The 21322-nt window shown below is 36.4% G+C and overlaps 1 non-coding gene across 1 annotated transcript; it reads right to left on the bottom strand.

Moving 5' to 3' along the window:
- Positions 1-16449: 16449 nt before the first annotated feature.
- On the bottom strand, positions 16450-16556 carry LOC138169667 (U6 spliceosomal RNA). Its single transcript, XR_011170421.1, has one exon. It is a non-coding gene; the product is annotated as a U6 spliceosomal RNA (small nuclear RNA).
- Positions 16557-21322: the final 4766 nt, after the last annotated feature.

Genomic DNA, 21322 nt, shown 5'->3' with positions numbered 1-21322 from the left:
GAAGGATGACAAGTTGTACTGACTTTTGACTCAACAGCTTCTTCTATTTCTTCTTATTATTTTTTGCCTTTTGGAGGGCAATTGGGGTTAAGTAACTTGCCCAAGGTTACACAGCTAGTTTTGTGTGTGTGTGTGTGTGTGTGTGTGTGTGTGAAGTGTCTGAGGCCCGAACTGAACTCAGGTCCTCCTGACTCCGAGCTTTACTCACTGCACCACCTAGCTGACCAACAGTTTCTTCTAAACCAGGAGTTCTAAATCTAGGTCTATAGACCTCCAAGGGATTGATAGATTTTAGGGGGTTTTGTGAACTAGGATGGGAAAAATTGTATCTTTATTTTTACTGGTCTCTAACTGAAATTTATTATTTCCTTCAATACTGAATTGTAGACAACAGAACATTATTCTGAGGAAAGGTCCATAGGCTTCACCTGACCACTAAAGGGGTCCCTGACACAAAAAAAGGTTAAGAATCTCTGTTGCCTTATTTGGGAAACTTTGTGAAATCTTCCTTGTTCTGTAAATCTGTAAAATTTTGTATCTGTACATGTGGGTCTGCATGTGATATTTGATACTCTATTGTATGGAACTGAGGAAACAAGTAAAAGGACATTCCTCCCCCTAAGATCACAGAGAACTGAATTGAATGTGGGATGAGGACTGTGTTAAAAAAAAATGCACTCCTGCTGATTTGCTGGGACTGGCAAATTTCAAACAGGGGAAAATATGTAACCTGGGCTTATCTGGGCATGCCTAGTCCTCCTAACATGGAGGAACCTTGAGGGTCCTTTGGAAGATATCCAGATTACCTAACCTTTGTGTCTCCTACCACATGGGTGGTATAGTCTCTTGATTGGTTGCCTTCATCTTTAAAACCAGAGAGACTGCCACACTTTCCTGCTATGTACAGAGAAAGAAAATCCTAGTTCACCCACAGCATAGAAAAAGGGCCACTCCCTTTTTTATCCTAGCTCAGAGAAATGGTTCTGGGAGTGTTTGTTTCTGTTCTGTGTTCTCTTCAGTTTCAGCTGTAAAGGTCCACAGGACCAGGGAGCCATGACAACCTTGGATCCAGAATTGCAGGTGGGAATGATACAGCCAGACAGATCAGCATGGAAACCCTGGGAAGTCAGAATGTCTGGGGCTTGAATCTGAGGCAGATTTTAGGTTTGGAACTTAGGTTCCCACTCTATGAGAACTGAGCTAAACTATGAATCTGTCCTCTCCCACTCCCCAGAGGCTGAGGTGGTACAAAAACACGTAATTTTTCCTCCCATATACTGGGAGAGCAATTTTTTTTTAATTTGTGACTTTTCCTTTTGAAATAAATATTTCTGTATAAAAGCTGGGAAAAAAAGACTCCCTGTCCTAGACTCAGTTCAGGTGCAATTTCCCATATGAGGCCTATCCTGATCCTCTCAGTTGCTAGTGATCTCATAGCAGAAATTACTATGTATTTATTGTGTACATATTTTGTATGTACTTTTCTATGTTCATATTGTTTTCCTCTAACAGAATGTAAGTTCACTGGGAACAGAGATTTTGATTTTTGTCTCTGTATCTCAGTATTTAGTACATACTAGATACTTGAAAAATACTTGTTGAATAAGTGAACACCCAAATTCTTGTCTTTTTAAGGAGTAGGTTGTTGATTCTAAATCTTTTCTTTTCTTTTTATATATTTAAAGATATTTTGTGGTAAATTTTGAATTAGGAAGCCAGTGAATGTTCTTTCATCCGCCCTCTGATGTGAGGAGCAAGAGAAAACCAAAAGACCTTCTGAGAAGAGGACATGTGTTTCCATACTTTCAAATTGCTACCACAATCTCAAAAATCTAACTGACCAAAAAGCAAGGAATTGTTTCATCTGAGTTAGGGGTCCACTTTTTTTTAAAGGGTCTCAGCAAAGTTAGTTTTGATAGACTATTCTGGAAATCTAAATTGAGAGGAGGGACAAAGCAATTCTATCATAAAAAGATCCACCATTTAGAGAGTGCTTTTTTGATATGCAAAGCCCTTCCTATATATAAATTCATTTGATACTTTCAGCAAATAAAGAAATGAGACTCAGAGATGCTAGGTGAATTTGTCCAAGGTCTAGAAAGTGTTCATTAGATTCAAATGCAGCTCTCTCCTGATGCCAAGTCTGCATCATTTTTTTTAGATTATTCTCTTTCCCTTTCCAGGAAAATCATGAAACAACTATTGGAAGTTTCATCTAACCCAAGGTTCATTCCTTTCTTCATCTATATTCTCTTCTGTGGTGATCTTATCCTCTCTCAACACTTCAATTATTATCTCTATGCAAATGACTTCCAAACCTAAATGTCTCCTACAGCTTCTCTCCAGAATTCATCTCCCATTCACTCCCACTTATTATTTTCAACTACTGGCTGAATAGCTCCATCTGCATATCCTGCCAATACTTTAAATTCAATATTTGTGAAATTGGCCTCATTATGGATGCAGTGTGGTATAGTAGAACAGCATTGGAGTTGGAGTCAGAAGAGTTAAGTTTTAACCTTGACTCCAACACTTCCTAGCTGTGTGATCCTGGGTAACTCATAACTACTCCATGCCTCAATTTCTTTATACACAAAATGAGTATAATATTATTCATACAATCTGCCTTAAATGGCTGTTATCAGAAAGAGGCTTTGAAAATCTGCAAGAATTACATAAATTTGAGTAATTATTTTTATCTTCCCCTCTAAATTTACCCATCCCCAACCTCTTAGTTTTTGTTAATGAAACCATTATCCACATAGTATTTCAGATTCATAATCTTGGAACCATCTTCATTTTATCCCTCTCTCTCTCACTGCAGTTATCGAATCAATGAACAAGTCTTACCTCCACAATTTTTCTTTGTTTCTTGTCAAAAGGGTCTCTTTAGCTTTGAAATGTTATCAGGAGGGATTAGCCCTAGGTGTTTATGGGTGCTAGGGACAATATAAAGAAATGTCATTTTAAAATATTTTCCCTACAACCACCCTAATTCAGGCTTTTATATCCTTTTGCCTAGTAATATCTTCCTAATGGGACATCCTACCTCTAATCTATCCTCTTATTTTTTTTCTATTTGTATTCCCAGGGCTTCACACAGTGCTTGTCACATAGTAAATGCTTAACAAATACTTTTTCATTCATTTATTCATTCTTACTATACTCTCTGACCAGACAAACTTCTTTAGTTTTCTTCTTTTTTTTTTCTTTTTGGAGGGCATTTGAGGTTAAGTGACTTGCCCAAAGTCACATGGCTAGTAATTGTGTCAAGTGTCTAAGGCCGGATTTGAACTCAGGTCCTCCTGACTCCAGGGCTGGTGCTCTATTCACTGTGCCACCTAGCCTCCCCCTTCTTCAATCTTCTTAAAAGACTATGTAATCCCATCCAGATTGGTCTCATATCACATAATATTCCTTTCATTTTACTGAATACCCTAGAATCCTCATTGAGGGAAACCACAGAGAAATAAGCTGCATCAAAGTGCTACTGCAAAGAACTACTCTCTGTCCCCTATTTTTGTCCTGCCCTCTATGATATCCATGCCTTTGTCTTTGTTCACAACATCCTCAAGTCTGTGATGGGCTTACTACCCCCGTCCCACAATTTCTGCTGAAATTCTTTCATTTTTTTCTTTCAAGGTCCATCTCAGGTCCTCTCTCACTCACAAAAGTTTCCCAGACAACTCCCACACTTTCTCAGGTGTAAAAAAGAGTCTCTCCTTCCTCTTAGCACCTTTTGGGAACATCTTCTGCATACCTACTACACTTTGCCTTGTAACATAATTATTTGTACATATGCCCTTTGCTCTACTAGATTGTAAACTCTTAGAGAGAAGGTTCTATATATTGCCAACACCTAACATGGTGCCTTGTATGTAAATATTTATTGAATTTAATTGATTCTATGGAGCTGACTTCTCAAGTTCACTAAAAAGGGATGAGAAAAAGTAAGACACAATTTTTGTGTGTTTTTGGTCTTTTCCACCCAAGATCTGACCTGACACATTACTAAAGAAAGAGAAAATAGTCTTAGACTTCCTTAGGCAGACATATAGCTATCAATGAATCTGAGATATAGATTTATCATACTCACAACTATGACCCTGCTCCAAGGATAATGAATTAACATATCCACAGAAAACATGTTTTGGGACCATGATAGTGGTAGTAGGAGAGGAAAGAGGAAAGTATGAGATCAGAGAAATCAGTAGAGAATGCTTTTCTTTCAGCCATTTTTTTCCCAGAGAAATCCACAAAATGATCATTAGCATCATTATCGGAATCAACACCAGCATCATTGCCAACATCATCCCAGACCATTACTGTAATACTTCAAAGTTTTTATAAATACTCTATTTATAAATTTATAAACATTCTAAATACATTATGTAATTTGATCACAGAACAGGAAAGCACACAGACACAAACAAGAGAAACGTCCAGGTAACCAAGACAACTGTGAGTCACACTTCTTTTCCCAGCCAGAGTCCTACCTGGATCCACTGCTTTTTGCCTTTTCAGTCAAAACCACAAAGTGCTATGGACTATTTTTATTTTTAAATTCATTGATACATTTTGACAAATCAGAGACTTCCCGACAAATACCCAAACAACCCCCTCCTCCCATAAAGAACATTGTCCCCAAATAACCAGGGCAATTATTATTAACAAAACAGGAAGGTGTCCTTTAATTTGAACAATATGATATTAACATTAACTACAATAAAAGACCAATTTGGTTGCCTCTCAATGTTGATTTAATTAACATTATTGTAATAATTGTGTATATTGTTCTTTTGGCTCTGATTTCTTCTCTCTGCATCATAAAAATTTTATACGCTCCCTTAATCATCACCATAATCACCACCTGCGCCATCATCATCATTATAATCATCTTAGCATTTATATAGTTCCTATTATGTATCAGGCACTGTGTGAAGTGATTTCCAAATATTATCTCATTGGATCTTCACAGTAACCCTGGGAGGTAGCTACTATTATACCTTTTTTACAGTTGAGGAAACAGAGGCAAATAGGGTCAAGTGACTCATCCAAGGACACACATCTAGTAAATGTGTGAGGCTAGATTTTAACCCAGTTCTTCCTGACTCCAGCTCCAGAACTCTATATACTTTGCTACCCTGGCTGCCTTATATGTTCCACTGTTCTCTCAGTGATGGAATCTCTGAATCAAAAGACAATGAAAAATTTTACCATTTAATCTCTTGTCTCTTGAGGAATGGCTTAATCTTATAGAATTGTATCAATTCTCTATAGATTTTGGACTTCAGACTTTTATCAAAGATATAAAATATGAACATTTTCCTGGTCTAAAGAATTTGTTCTAATTTCAAGGGCATTGATTTTATTTGGGCAAATGTTTAAAATTTTTTACATAATCAAGATTGTAAATTTTGATTTTCATGAACTCTTCTATCCCACGTTTAGTTATAAATTCTTCCCTTATCCACAAGTGTGAAATACATAGCCTTTAATTCTCTTCTTTTATAAGATGAATTTTTGTATTTAGATTGTATATCCATTTGGAATTTATTTTGGCATGTGGTGTAAAATATTGATCCAAATTCAGTCTTTCCCAGATTATTTTACAATTTCCTCAGCATTTCTTGTTGTTTCTTTCCCAGTAGTTTGTGCTCTTTTTTTTTTTTTTTAACTTCTGGACTGTGGTGTACATTTTTTTCTTTCTTGATTACCTAGTACATTCTACTGATATACTTTTCTATTTTTAAGAAATTCTGTTTGTTGTTGTTTAGTTATTTTTCAGTTGTATCTGACTTCTCATGGCCTCATTTGGGGTTTTCTTGGCAAAGATACTAAAGTAGCCTGCCATTTCCTTCTCCAGCTCATTTTATAGATGAGGAAACTGAGGCAAATAGGGTTAAGTGACTTGGCTGGTCACACAACTAGTAAGTATCTGAGGCCAGATTTGAACTTAGATATATGAGTCTTACTGACTTCAGGTCCTGCCCTCTATCAACTACACCACCTAGGTGCCCGTTTAATCCAGTACCAGGTAGTTTAAAAAAAATTAATGTATTTGTAGCATAATTGAGATCTGGTAACACCAAATTTTCCTCTTTCCCATTTATTTCCATTATATTCCTTAGTATTCTTGACCTTTTATTACCCCACATGCATTTTTTTCTAATTCTATAAAGTATCTCCTTGGTAATTTGTTTGGTATAGTAGTAAATTTGTAAAATAATTAAGTCAGTAGCTCTCTTTTATTTTATTGCCATAGCAAAGCCATGGACAGTGAATGTTTTTCTAATTATTTAGGATTTCTATTTTTGTAAAAATTGTTTTGTGATTTTGTTTATATAATTCATGCATGTGTCTGCAGCTTAATTCATAGATGTTGAATGCATTTTGTTTTTTCTTAAATGACACATTTCTCTCTTCCTCTTGATATTTTTTAGTAATAGAATTGATATAATTCAATTTAAAAATATTTTTGATACTAATATGACTGTTTATAGTTTTTCAACAGTTGCAACATCCTTGCATTTTTGGAATAAACACAAGGTTTTAGTGCATAATTTAAACATATATATATATATATGTATATTTCTGTAACCTCTTTGTTGATATTTTATTGGATATTTATGCATCATTATTCATTAGTGATGTTGGTCCATGGTTTTCTTTCTTTGTTTTATATATGCCTAGTTTGGATATCAACAATGTAATTGTTGGTATTGTTTTGTAGGAGATATTTGGTAAGGTTTCTTTTTAATCTATTTATTTTATTTTATTTTAATTTTTGGAGGGAGGGTAAGGTAGGGCAATTGGGGTTAAGTGACTTGTGCAAGGTCACACATGTGTGTGTGTGTGTGTTGCGTATCTGAGGCTGGATTTAAACTTAGGTCCTCCTGACTCTAGGGGCGGTGCCCTCTTCAATGTGCCACCTAGCTGCCCCCAACCCATTTATTTATTTTTATTTTTATTTTTAAGCAATCGGGGTTAAGTAACTTGCTCAAGGTTACATGGCCAGGTGTTTCTGGGTGGGTGCTAAGTGTCTGAGCCCGGGATTCGATCTCCAGGTCTTCTCAACACTGGAGCTGGTGCTCTTACTTGCTGTGCTACCTGGCCGCCCCCCAACCCATTTATTTTTGCAAACAGTTTACATAGCATAAAACTTATTCACTGAAATGCTTGGTAGAATTCAATTATAAATCTATCTAGGCTGAAGTTTTTTTTTTTTTTCCCTTCCCCTTTGGTAGGTGAGTTTCAATACGTGAGAAAGGCAGCTATTTATTACCCTCATTAAGTGTGGAAATGCTGAAAGACTCACCTAAGAAACAGTCCCAAGTCTTTCTTCCCACCACCAAAATCCAATTGGAGTGTTTTGCTTACTACACTAATATGGTGAATCTATTATGAATGCTAAGCACAATGAGCAAACCAAATAGTAATATATCTACTTGGTATTGTTCTGAATTTCACCAGGAGGTTAATGAGCACAGCTAGGAAAGTATTCATAACCTTCCCAACATGAAATGAATGGAACATCTATTGGAAATGTTGCAGGACACTTAGAGAGGAAAATCTAATATATAGTTATAGAGAGACCTATAGCCAAGGACACTAAGACTACTTTCCATCAAAGAATAAAGAGCAACCAGCTAAAGTACTGGAAGACACAGCATCCTGATTGATTTTCTCTTATGGTAGCATCTGTTTACTATTGTTGAATGCAGTCATCAGAAGGGGCTAATTTGACCTCACTGACCCCACTGTTGGAGCAGGTCTTGTAATATCTCTGTAAACTCACTGGACTCGGAGCCCAATGTTCTGACCAGATGTCATTGCTCCCCAGCCTTTAGCTATTTTGCAAAACAACTAAACTCTTCCCTGTTGCTGCCCCTCCTGAACACTCTTCCTTCTTGAATTGTATTTAAATATGTTCCTTCCACCTCTTACAAGCACTCTTACTCTCTGGTACAGTACACTGTCCTGCATTGCCATTCCCTTGCCTTGATTAAAGACCCTTATTGTTTCTATATTGGTAGTTCTCTTTATTCCAGGTTGACATCACCAATCAACAAATAAACATTTATTAAGTACCTGCTATATGCCAGGCACTGTACAAAGTGCCAAGGATACAAAGAAAGAAAAGAAAGTCCCTACTCTTGAGGAGTTTGCAATCTAATGGGGAGATAATATGCAAACAACTTTGTACAAGTAAGATATGTACAGGCTAAAAGGGAGAAAACAGGAAACTCAGGAAAAATTTACAAACCAATTTCTTTAATAAAAGTCATTTATCAAATATATAGGGAACTGAGCCAAACTTATAAAAATAAGAACCATTCCCAGTTGACAAATGGTCAAAGGACATGAAAAGGTAGTTTTCAGAAGAAGAAATCAAAGGTCTCAATAGCCGTGTGAAAAAATGCTACAAATCATTGTTAATTAGAGAAATGCAAACTAAAACAACCCTGCAATAGCACCTTACACCTATCAGATTGTCTAGCATGACAGAAAAGGAAAATGACAAGTCCCAGAGGGAATGTGAAAAAAATTGAGAGAGTAGGGCACTGTTAGTGGAATTGTGAACTAGTCCAACCATTTTGGAGAATAATTTGGAACTAGACCCAAAGGGCTATAAAAATGTACATACCTATAGACCCAGTAATCCTACTAATAGATCTATATCCCAAAGTGACAAAAGAAAAGGGAAAAGGACCTATTTGTACAAAAATATTTATAGCAACTCTTTTTATAGTGGCAAAGAATTGGAAATCAAGAGGAAACATATCAATTGAAGAATGACTGAACAAGTTTCAGCATATTTTTAACTTTATTTTTATCATTTTATTTTGTGCTTTCTTTTGTAACATGGCTAATATGGAAATATGTTTTGCATGGCTTCATATATATAATTGATATCAAATGACTTGTCTTTTCAAGTTGGGGAGAGGTTTGGGAGGCAAGGAGAGAATTTAGAATTCAGAATTTTAAAAATGGTTGCTAAAAAGTTTTTATATATAATTGGAAAATATTTAATGGAACAAAAAATTTTTATAAAGAAGAAATAAAAAACAAAGGCATAGTGAAAAACAATCTATGAGACATCCAGTTCAGAATGTTCAATTGACAGTTGGAGATTCCAGAGTGGAGGTCAGGAAAGAAGTTAGAGTTGGGGGCGGCTAGGTGGCACAGTGAATAGAGCACCAGCCCTGAAGTCAGGGGCACCTGAGTTCAAACCTGGCCTCAAACACTTAATACGTACTAGCCGTGTGACCTTGGGTAAGTCACTTAACTCCAATTGCCCTACCTCCTCTCCTCCAAAAAGCAAAAAAAAGAAATTAGGGTTTGGCAAATAAATCAGAGAATCACCAGCATAGAGATGGTAGTTGAATCCATAGCAGCTGAAGAGATCACCAAGTTAAATAGTATAGAGGTAGAAGAGAAGGGCAGTCAGGTGGCATAGTGAATAGAGTGCTGGGCCTGGAGTCAGGAAGACTCATCTTCCTGAGACCAAATCTGACCTCAGACGCTTACTGTGTGACCCTGGGCAAGTCACTTAATTCTGTTTGCCTCAATTGTCTCATTGTAAAATGAGCTGAGAAGCATCTTTTCCTAGAAAACCCCAAATGGGATCACAAAGTATCAGACGTGATAGAAAAATGAACAGCAACAAAAAGAAGAGAAGGGGACCAGGATAGAACCTTGGGGGATCCCTACTGTTAAGGGGTCTGCCCTGGAAGAAGATTCAGCAAAAGAGATTGTAAACAAATTAACTGTCCTAAATAGGACCCTCCTTTGATATCACATGTGAATATTGCATAGAATTTAAAGCTAGAAGGAACCTTAGAGGTCATCTAGTGTCATTTTTTATAGATAAGGAAACTGAGACCCAGGTACATGAATTGAATGAGCCTATTCCTTAGAGTTCATATATGTGATTCTTTATTGAAAAGGCAAAACATTTGGCAAGGAAACAGCTTTCTCAAGTTTTGAGTTAAAAAATGTGATAGATTGTGAAGAGGTGGCTGCTGTGAGCTGAGATGGGGGATCAAAACTCTCTATACTTTTGAATTACCATACTTTCTGAGTTATAATTGGATGGAAGTAGATCCTTGGATGCCTGTGACTAGTATGTGAGAGAATTAAATGCTTGTGCAGTGGGTGGAAAGCTATTGTTTAGTTTGAAAAACACAATTTGTGATGAGATGATTACTTAATGTGTATATGAGTGGGTTTTCATAAGAATATCAAGAATTTGAAATGTCTTAGCTATTTCCAAAATAAGTTATATATAGGACAAGTGTAATAATTTTGCAAAGACAATGCCATGGAATATTACTTCATATGGCTAGTTATCATGTCTTTTTTTTCTAATTAGAAAGAAGCATTTTCCTCAGACACTTAGCACCCACCCAGCAACACCTGGCCGTGTAACCTTGAGCAAGTTACTTAACCCCAATTGCTTTAAAAAAAAGAATCATTTTCTTCATTCAGTGCAATTAAACAAGCATTTATTAAGTACCAATTATACACTAAACAAGCAATAGGCATTTATTGGTTGCTTACTTAGCTAGACACTAAGTGTTAAATGGATGTTATCTACTACTACTATTATTATTATTACTTATAAATAGGAGTTAAGATACTCTTCCTTTGAAGGAAAGAGATGCCTAATATAAGACTGCCAGTTTGAAAGACTCCTGAGATATAGATGAATTATTGCATGCACCTTCATGGGTTGCATTTTACCAATTCTTTCACCTTGGGTGATCACTCTGAATGTGCCTGACTCAGGCAGGTTTTAGGATTTAGAGGTAGAAGGGACCGCAGAGTTCATAGAGCATAATCCTTCTATTTAACAGATGAAGAAATGCCAGTGTTAGGTAAACGACTGTAGCCCCCACTAGAATGTGAATTCCTCATGAGTGAGAAATTTCTTTTACCTTTCTTGTTGACTGATTTACTTGTTCAAAGTCTGAACAAGAAGTATGATCAGACATCGGAGAAGGGGAATTAAAAAGAAAATAAAATAAAATTCTCAATATGTTTATATTTATGACTAGAATTAACTGAGAGGCCTCTTTAATGATGTACTTTTTCTTTTTGTTGATAATTTCCCTGTGTATATTTGCATATAGTACAGAGTAAGGTACTTGACTATTTGACAGATGAAATAGTTATTTTATTAGTGTGGAACTATTTGAAGGATCACATAGTCATTTTCTTAGTGTGGACACTCCCTCTCAGACACAACTTTTCACACAAAAACCTGGAAAAAATTGTGTGATGTTTTGAAGGGAGATATCACAAAGAAGTAATCTCCTCCATGGTGAATTAAGAGAGAGAAGACCCCAGGAATTTAGTGAAAGGTGTAGCAGCTCCAAAACTAAAGGTGGCACCAGTTAGAGATGCGGTAGACCTGGCTAATAGAAATAAAGAGTATGAGGTTATAGGATACAACACAAGAAACTTTAGATAATTCATGATTATAGCATAGCACTTAAGTGCATAAGGATAAATGCATTATGAATAACTGCTGGGGGCTGGGTTCTGCCTCCACCCTAACAATTCTATTATTTGGCATTTCCAATAGCAAAAAATTGAATGCTCTTTGCAATCTTATTCTATGCTAAGGAAAATGAACTTGAAAACACAACAGCATATAACTTACTTTTTTGCCTTGCAAATGACTAAAACATAGGAAAAAGACAAATCTATAGTTTCATAAATCAACTATATGGGGACATGGTACCCCTCAAAATAGCCACTATGGCTTTTTTGTCAGATGGAGAGAGACCTTATCCTCACTCATAGACTTCAATCAATTTAACCCCAAGCCAAAAAGTCAGTGTAGGAATATTAAGCTATTAGCAACAATTATTTAATGTTTCCTGTAAGCCCTCTAGACAGTCTATGGCTTAGTATTTTTCATAAAGAAAGTGACATTTTCCCCCATGATCTTGACTTAAATTTGGCAAAGGAAAATGGAAAACACATTTTTCAAAGGTTTTGCATTTGCCATTGTGTATTATAAACAATACTCTGTGTTTAAAAAAATTATTCACATATTGCAGAGTGAAATCAAATTCAACAGTTGGTAAAAATAGAAAGAAAACTGTAGAATTTGCATGCTTCCTTTCTTTTTTAGAAGAGAGAACATGTAATATTGCATATGTTATCAGACTCAATTGATGTGTTGGTTAGTTTCGATTAACTGCTTTTCTTTACTTTAAAAAAATATTATCTGTTACAAGTAATGGCTCCCTGGATAGGAATGGAGAAAAAAAAATCTATTTGGAAAATAATATTATATATAAAAATATATCTTCCCATATTTTAAAATTATATACTTTGTTGGAGGTGGAGGCAGAGGCTAATTTAAATCTCCTACAGATACTCCTAGATCCAGGGGGCTGCAGGAGTGCCTATCTCAAGTTAGAGGTGTTCAAATCCTGATTTCGTTACTCATGACCTTGATAATGATGAACTTAAACACCCTTACTTCTCAGTTTATTATCTTAATCTGTTCTCAATGTTGAGATTTCTTTACCCTATTTCAGCTAAATCCAGGGATGGTCAAACCCTTGATTTCATTGTTACCTACAAGTAATTACCCTTTATAACTTGGCCCCTGCCTCCTTTTCCAGTCTTCTTATATTTCCTGACTCCACGTACTTTCATTGGCTGTTACCCAAATCTGGAATTCTCTCTCCTTGTCTCTGCCTCTTGTCTTCCCTGACTTTCTTTGAGTCTCAGCTAAAATTCCACCTTCTGCAACAAGTCATTCCCAGTCAGCTTTAATGCTAGGGTCTTCCCTCTTTGATTATCTCCAATTTATTCTGTATACATCTTAATTGTACATAGTTTGCATACTGTCTCTCCCATTAAACTATGTGTCTCTTGAGAACAAGGCTGTTTTCACCTTTCTTTACATTCCCAGGGCTTAGCACAGATCCTTGTACACAGTAATCATTTGATAAATGTATATTAACTTGACACATTCTACCCCCACAATCCATAGCTCTAAAATTCCTGTATGTGATCATAACATCCTGTCCTTTCATCTGTTACCTTGCTACATTTCTTCTAAACCTATTCTTTGTTCTCTCCACAACCTCCAGTCACTCCATACTCTCCCAGGTTATCATCTTTGTTCGAATTTTATTTTCCTCCCTTCAAAATCTTTGCCCTAAATGGTCAACTTTACAGTCATCTACCTTGAATCCCTTGGCCCATTCTTTTATGCTACCATCCCTTTCCAAACCCAAACCTTGGAATATTCCCATCATCAAATTTCTCTGCTCCTTCATGTAGGTTGCAAAACTCCACTGGAGGAATTCTTTAGTCTCCTTTGCTTTTTTTTTTATTTGTCACCCACCCCGACCATGATAGGCAGCCCCCAAGGCTCTGTCCTAGGATCTCTTTTCTTTCTAAATTCTCTTACTTGATGGTTTTATCAATTGCCATGGATTAAATGATAATCTCTATGCATATGATTCATATATATGAATGTGAATATATATAAAACTTTAGTTTCTGGAACTCCAATCATGTATCACCAACTGCCTTTGGGACATCGTGAATTAGATGTCTCATAAGCAACTCAAACCCAAAACAGAATTTATCTTTCCCTAAAAAGAATTCATCTTTTCTTCCCAGCTTCTGGGTTACTGTTGACAGGACCTTCCTAGTCACATAGACTCATAGCCTCATTATAGCCCTCATCTCCTCACTTGCACTCACCCCACACATCCAATGCATTATGAAATCATTAGTTTCTAAATTTACAACATCATTCATATTTATTCCCTTCTCTCCATTCACACAACCTGGTGACTTATTACTTTTTCAGACCCTCACCTTTCCTATTACAATAGTTCTCTAACTAGTTTTCCTGCCTCAAGTCTTTCACATTCTAATTTATTGTCGATTCAACTACCAAGGTGCTTCTGTTAAGGCATTGGTCTGACCATGTAATGCTTCCTTCACAATGAGTACCATTGTCTCCCTATTACCTCCAGAATCAAATGGAAGGAAGGAAAAACAAAAGAAAGGAAGGAAAGAAGAAAGGAAAAAAGAAGAGAGGGAAGGAGAGAGAGAAAGAAAAAAGGAAGGAAGGAAAGAGAAAAGATAAAAAGGCATCAATAAGACATTAAAAATACAGAAAAGAAAACAAAAGGAAGTTCAGAAGGTGATGCAAAAGGTTAATTTTGTTATTGCTGTGTTAAATTTAACATATACTTAAAAACAAACTATATAACTGGTCTTTATGACTTTGTATACAATCTTTTGTGTGTGTGTGTGTGTGTGCGCTGAATTGTTGATGTTTGTTGAAAGTTTTTTTTTCTTTTTGGAGGGCAATTGGGGTTAAGTGACTTGCCCAAGGTCACACGGCCAGTGTTTGTGTTAAGTGTCTGAGGTCGGATCTGAACTCAGGTCCTTCTGACTCCAGGGTCGGTGCTCTATTCACTGTGCCACCTAGCCGCCCCCTGTTGAAAGTTTAAAAAAAAAAACAAGAATAATGTGTAATTATTCCAAAAGTCTCTAAACTGTACTTATCCTTTGACCCAATCTAATAATACTTATATACTCCAAGGAGGTTGAATAGAGAGGCAAAAGTCTCATAAGTGGAAAAAAATTATAGTAGCACTTTTTGTAGTGGCAAAGCAATAGAAGCAAGTATGTGTTTCTTAAATAGAGAATAGTGAAAAAATTGGTGTACATTAGTGTAGTGGGTCATTCTTGTACATAAATAACGAGCATGAATAATTCAGAGATACTTGAAATGACTTGTATGAACTGATACAGAGCAAGGCCAGCAGAACCAAAACAATTTACATGATAACCATAATAGTGAAATAACACTGAGAGACTTCTCAGCTTTGATCGATGTGGTCACTAATCATGACTTCAAAAGAATATGATGAACCATGCCTCCTGGCACTTTAGGTGCAGAATCAGTCATTCATTTTGGATCATGACCTACATATTAATTTGTTTTGTTTCATAGTACTTATTTATTACAAGGAATAGTTCAATGGGGGAGGTTGGGAGGTTACTCACTGTGAAATGAAAGTGATGTAAAAAAGAAAAGGGCATCAATAAAACCTTTTAAAAGGAAAGATGTGGCTTTCCCTGTCTTCCAGATTTAGTCCTAACATAGAAATGGGTTCCTCAAAAGAATGTAGTTGATTTATAAATCTAGTTGATTTATTCCAAGAGATAAGTTCAAAACTATTTGGGGGTCCATTTTTTACTTATTGCTATTGGGTGAATTCTGTTGCCACGGGGATTCTCAGGAGGCATATTTGGCGGTTCAGTTTATCCAACTCTTTTTTGTGTCAACATTTTAAAGGCACTACAATTTGAGAACTAATCAAAAACTTCATTCAAAATTTTGTAGTGGAACTGCCCCCTGAAATATCTACATCCTAAAAACTGTTCCATTGGCTCTCAAGAATGCGTTTTAAAATTTTTTACTTCTCTCATCAGAAAAAGAAAGTGAAGGGGAAGAAAGTGTCTTCCAATATTTCTTCTTTGAGGCCAAAGGTGTTCTTGCTAATTTCTCAACATTCTTTTTTAAAAAATTTATTATGTGGATGTTTTTCTTTCCATTTATATTGTTGTAATCATTGGGTACACTGTTTTCCTGGCACTACTTACTTCAGTCTGCATCAGTTTATGTTAGTCTTTCCTTGTTTTTCTATACTCATTATGTTCATCATGTCTTATAGCACAGTAATATTCCTTCACATTCATGTACAACAATTTGTTTATCCAGTTTCCCAACCTATGGTCATTTACTTTGTTTCCATTTCTTTGTTTCCACGAAAAGTGCTGCTATAAATATTTCGATGTTTATGGAGACTTTCTTTTTGTCAGTGACCTGATTGGAGTATATGTCTAGTGGTAGAATCTCTGAGTAATGACAGATTAACCACTTCATTTGTACAATTCCAAATTGCTTTCTAGAGTGACCATACTAATCCACAACTCCACCAACAATGCATTACTGTGCTTGCCTTTCCACAACACCTCCAAACTGACTATTCCCATTTTTTTCACTTTGCCAAGTTGCTGGGTATGCAGTAAAACCTTAGAGTCACTTTGGTTTGCACTTCACTTTTTATTAATGATTTGGAGCATTCTTTCATAAGGGTATTAGTGATTAGCAATTCTTTTGAGAACTGTTTGCTTATGTCCTTTGATTACTTATGTATTAGGGAATGGCTTTTGGTTTTGTGTATTTCTATAGATTGTCTACATACTTTGGATGTCAAACCTGTATCAGAGATATTTGATTCAAAGATTTATATCCCCTCCATTTGAATTGCTTCCCTTTTTATTCTTTTTTTATTTCTCCAGAATTTATTTATTTTTAGTTTTCAGAATTCATTTCCACAATATTTTGAGTTCCATTTTTTTCTCCCATCTCTCCTCTACCCTCCACCTAAAAATATATAACACTTCATAAATCTGTGTGTCATTCTTGTGCAGGGGCCATGCTAATCTTCTTTGTATCATTCTAATTTCAGTATATGTGCTCCCAAAGCCAGAACTCCCTTTTTATTCTTGATGCACTAATTTTGTTTGTGCAAAAGCTTTTCAATTCAAAATGCTTTAAATTATCTATATATATTTTTTTTGTAATTGCTTCTCTCTGTGATGGGTGAAATTAGAAATAACTGAGGAAACACAGATTTGAGCTTCTGAGTATATAGATTTATTGAGCAATGGATTGCAATTGTATAACAAATTGGGACCAGGCCTCTTCAGCATGGCACTGGAATCTGAATACAAGGGGAGACAGATTTTTATGCTATAAAAGAAAATAATTAACAGGATAAAAACCAGGATACAAGATGAAGTCATTTGATTTCTAATTGGAGGAAAGATTAAGGACTTTCCACATTGGGACTGACAAGTATGGGGTCAGTTTTCAGATAAGATGTATGGATTGTTTGAGATGTTTCATTGTGAGAAAACTCCTTGCATAAATCTTCAGATTTGACTGGGTTTCTAGTCAACATGATCTAGGTCATAAGTGACTGGTAACTAGGTTCAGTGGATAGAACATTGGGTCTGGAGTCAGGAAGACCTGAATTCAGATCTAGCCACAGACACTTAATAACTGTGTGATTCTGGACAAATCACTTAACCTCTGTTTGCCTTAATCCACCAGAGAAATTTGCCAAGAAATTCCCATGGACAATATTGCTGTGCTGTGGCCTACAGGGTTGTAAAGAGTTGGATACAACTTGAATGACTCAACAACAGGTAGAGGTGGTCCAATTTTCTAGTCACACAGAGCTAGGTTCAAATGATGCAATAAAGTTTTCTCCCAATTCCCACAATAGAATAAAGTTTTTTTTTCAAAAGATAGCAATTGGACTAGACCCATAATTAAATAGAAAGGGAATTGAGCTATATACAGAATTGTCACAAAATGGAGTTATTGTGGTTCACTCAATTCCCACATCTTCCTATTTATAACTGTGAACAGAATATGATCTGTTTCTCTTAATTTTTAATGGTATGACCTTTATTATTCAGATCTCAAATTCTTTTTTTTTTTAAGCAATCGGGGTTAAGTAACTTGCTCAAGGTTACACGGCTAGGTGTTTCTGGGTGGGTGCTAAGTGTCTGAGCCCGGGATTCGATCCCCAGGTCATCCCGACACTGAAGCCGGTGATCTTACTTGCTGTGCTACCTGGCCACCCCCAGATCTCAAATTCTTTTAAAATTTATTGTGGAGTAAAGTATACAATAGAATTCTAAACATAATCCCTGCCTGATTGTTATCTAGTTTTCCCAAAAGTTTTTATTACATAGGGAGTTCTTCCCTAAGCAATTCACCAGATTTATCAAATGCTGGGTTATTACATTCCATTGCTTATGATTCTCCCTTTATCTGTTCCATTGACCTGCTTTTCTATTTTTTTTAAACCAGTACCAAATGGTTTGGATGTTTGCTGCTTTATAGCATAATCTGAGGTCTGGAAATGCTTTTTCCTCTTCATTCCTACCCTTTCCCCAATTATTTCTCTTGATATTCTAGATATTTTTGTTTCTCCAAATGAATTTTGTTCTTATTTTGTTGAGTTTTCAAAGAATATCTTCATAGCTAAATTGGTACAGTATTAAATCTGTAGATTAATTTTGGTAACATTGTCATTTAAAAAAATTGTCATACCCCAGTTATGACCACTGAACGTTCTTCTAGTTATTTAAGTTGTTCTTTATTCAAAGAATATTTTGTAATTGAATCTGTACAAGTATTGAGAGTACCTTGCTAGATTGACTCCCCAAAATTTTATGCATTTCTAATAGGATTTCTGTTTCTAGTACTGCCTTTTGGATTCTATTGTTATTATATAAAAATGTTGATTTTTGTGGGTTTAATTTGTAGCCTACAACTTTACTGAACCTATTATCATTCTTAATTAGTTTCTTTGCAGATTCACAGGGATTTTCTAAATAAATCATGTCAATAAGAAAAAGAGATAGTTGTGTCTCCTCTTTGCCTCCTTTTATACAATTAATCTCTTTATCTAGTCTTATTGCCATTACTAGCATTTCTAAAAGTATATAAAATAATAGTGGAAAGAGGGAGTTTTATATATATTCCCATTGCATATGCTACGTACTTTTTTTTTCTTTTCTTTTTTTTTTTTTAAAGCAATTGGGGTTAAGTAACTTGCTCAAGGTTACACGGCCAGGTGTTTCTGGGTGGGTGCTAAGTGTCTGAGCCCAGCATTCGATCTCCAGGTCTTCTCAACACTGGAGCCGGTACTCTTACTCGCTGTGCTACCTGGCCGCCCCTGTACTTTGGTTTTAAAATTATTTTTATAATATTTTAAAAAATACCTCTATCCCCCTACTCTTTAGATTTTCTTTCTTTTTTTTTTTTTAAGCATAAATGAGTTCTTTACTTTGTCAAAGTCCTTCTAGTATTTTTCTATCCATTATCCAGATGGCCTGGGAGAACTACGGTGGGTGTGGACAGCAGGACTTTGCTGAAATTAGAGGGTGGTGATAGCACTTTTACTTGTTCATCAGGAAGAAATAACTGAGTTTAGCATCTAGTTTAGAAGAATAATTAGTTCCAATAGGAAACTACCAGATGGCTTTCTCCCCAATCCAACTCCACCTCTTTCTTCCCTTAAGACCTGGCCTCATCCCATCTTTCCCAGTAGCAGTCATGATATCCTGGGGTCTTTGTCTTCTCCCCACAAGGTAGGATCTTGTGTCCTGAAGTCTACTCATAGCCCAATTTAATTTACATTGCCAAGTTTACTAAAGGCTATCTTTTGTCCTGCCATCCTCAGGTCCATTTTGTGGGGTTTGGCTCAGGTCAGAATTACTAGTTATAGTTTTGTACAGTTATTCAATTCTGGATAATAGTGTCAAATGTTCAACAGCTACTCAAAGCCTAACCGTGGTGTATCATATTCCCCTGGGGCAACTCCCTATCTTAGCTCTCATGGGTTGTATCTTCCAGGGGGCATCCCTATTTATCCAAAGTACTCTGAATCCAAAGTCCTAAAGTTGTAGTTCACTAACCTCCACCAGAGGTGGGTAGGTGGTGCAGTGGGTAGAGTGCCAGGCTTGGAGTCAGGAAGACTCAGATTCCTGAGATCAGATCAGGCCTCAGACACTTGCTAGTTAATTGTGTGACTCTGAGAAAGTCATTTAATTCTGTTTGCCTCACTTTTTTCATCTATCAAATGAGCTGGTAGAAGAAATGGCAAACCACCTATCTGATGCCAAGAAAACCCCAAATGGGGTCACAAAGAGTTGGATATGCCCGAAACATCTGAAAAACGACCCCCACCAAGCCATTTACCTTTAGCAATCAGCCAGAGAACACAACTAGCTTAAAGCGAAGGCATTTACTGAAATGGGAAAACAGGAACAACAGCAAGTAAATGTTCCTTCCCTTAAACTTGCCCACAGATATGCAGAACATTGGCAAGAAGAGTAAGCATTCACACAGGGGACATTCGTCAGGAGGCACACCCATAGGGAACACTTGTGACCAAGGTAACTAACTCACACCTCTGAAACTACAAGGCCTTGATGGCCTAATGTCCTTTCTCTTCTCATGGCATCCTTATAATGCTCCCTCTGGGCATAGGGCCTCCGCTGGGCAGGTCACTTTACTGAGTTCCCTCTGTTTGTTCATCTCTGCAGAACAATTCAACTATATAAATGGACTTTCCGGGTCTGCTTTCTGCTGGAGGTGGTGTCTCTTAACAGGTGAGCGGCTCCTCTGCAAGTCTCCCTTGACAGTGAGGAGGGGGCAATGAAAAAGAAACCCTCTCCAGCTGTACTTGGAAGAGGAACAACAGAGCTGGCGAATAGCAATTTTCTCTCAAGAACTAGGTTCTTCTCCATAGTTGACACTCTTCTTAATTGCTAAAGATGACTATTACAAATGTCAGAACTATATTATCCTGACCAGCTCCAGAGAGGGCAAGGAAGGCCACCAAGGGCATGACTTTAAGCTGCAGTCACTCTCAAATTCCATCATGTTGATTGAAGCATTTCTTTTATACATCATAAATTTCTTTATGCTGCCTTTACACATTGTGAATGGGTTGCTTTGAGTTTCTTAACCACTACAATCTTCTGATTTAGTCATGGTCTTACATCTTTCACAAAGTCTGGATGCTATTACTCCCAGCTTAAAGGGGCAAAACTTTATCATTTCATTTTCTCTGATAGTGATCCTTATATTATTAAATCCCATTAAGTGGTCTGGAGGGATTTAGTTGGTCAAGGGTTTCTTGATTAACTCCCAACTAAAAATAATAATAATTCATATTTATATGGTACTCTAAGATTTGCATATCACTTCACATATATTATCTCATTTGAAACACCATACTTCACTACATCTTATTAACTATAAGGTTCATTCAAACCAATGAATGACACCCAAGGTCCAAGGTCCTGAGTGGAGGTGATGATTGACAAATGAGATTTCAATTTCTCCCAAATTTATTCTGATATGCAGATGAATAATAGGTGATATACAGAGACAATTATATCCCTTCACACCTCAACACTATGTCTGGGAAGTCACCAAGTCCCTCTGTGAACCATCTCCACTAAAAAAAACATTCTCTTATGCAGGGAAAATCCTCAGTGTGAAATTTTTGTAATATTCTCTGTAGCCAACACCCAGGTTCTTCTCAGAATTCTCACTGTACTAGTAAGCATCCTGTTAATTGGATCAATGCAAACAATGACTCAACAAAATGTTGCTGTAAATCTTTCCCTTTATAGCAATTAGCAGACCACTAGAAAGTTCCATAGCTTA

Source organism: Petaurus breviceps, unplaced genomic scaffold, assembly GCF_028583685.1.
Source record: "Petaurus breviceps papuanus isolate PSGF00001 unplaced genomic scaffold, PetGlider_PUasm1.0 37, whole genome shotgun sequence".
NCBI classification, from domain to species: domain Eukaryota; kingdom Metazoa; phylum Chordata; class Mammalia; order Diprotodontia; family Petauridae; genus Petaurus; species Petaurus breviceps.
This window is presented reverse-complemented; position numbering and strand designations above follow the sequence as displayed.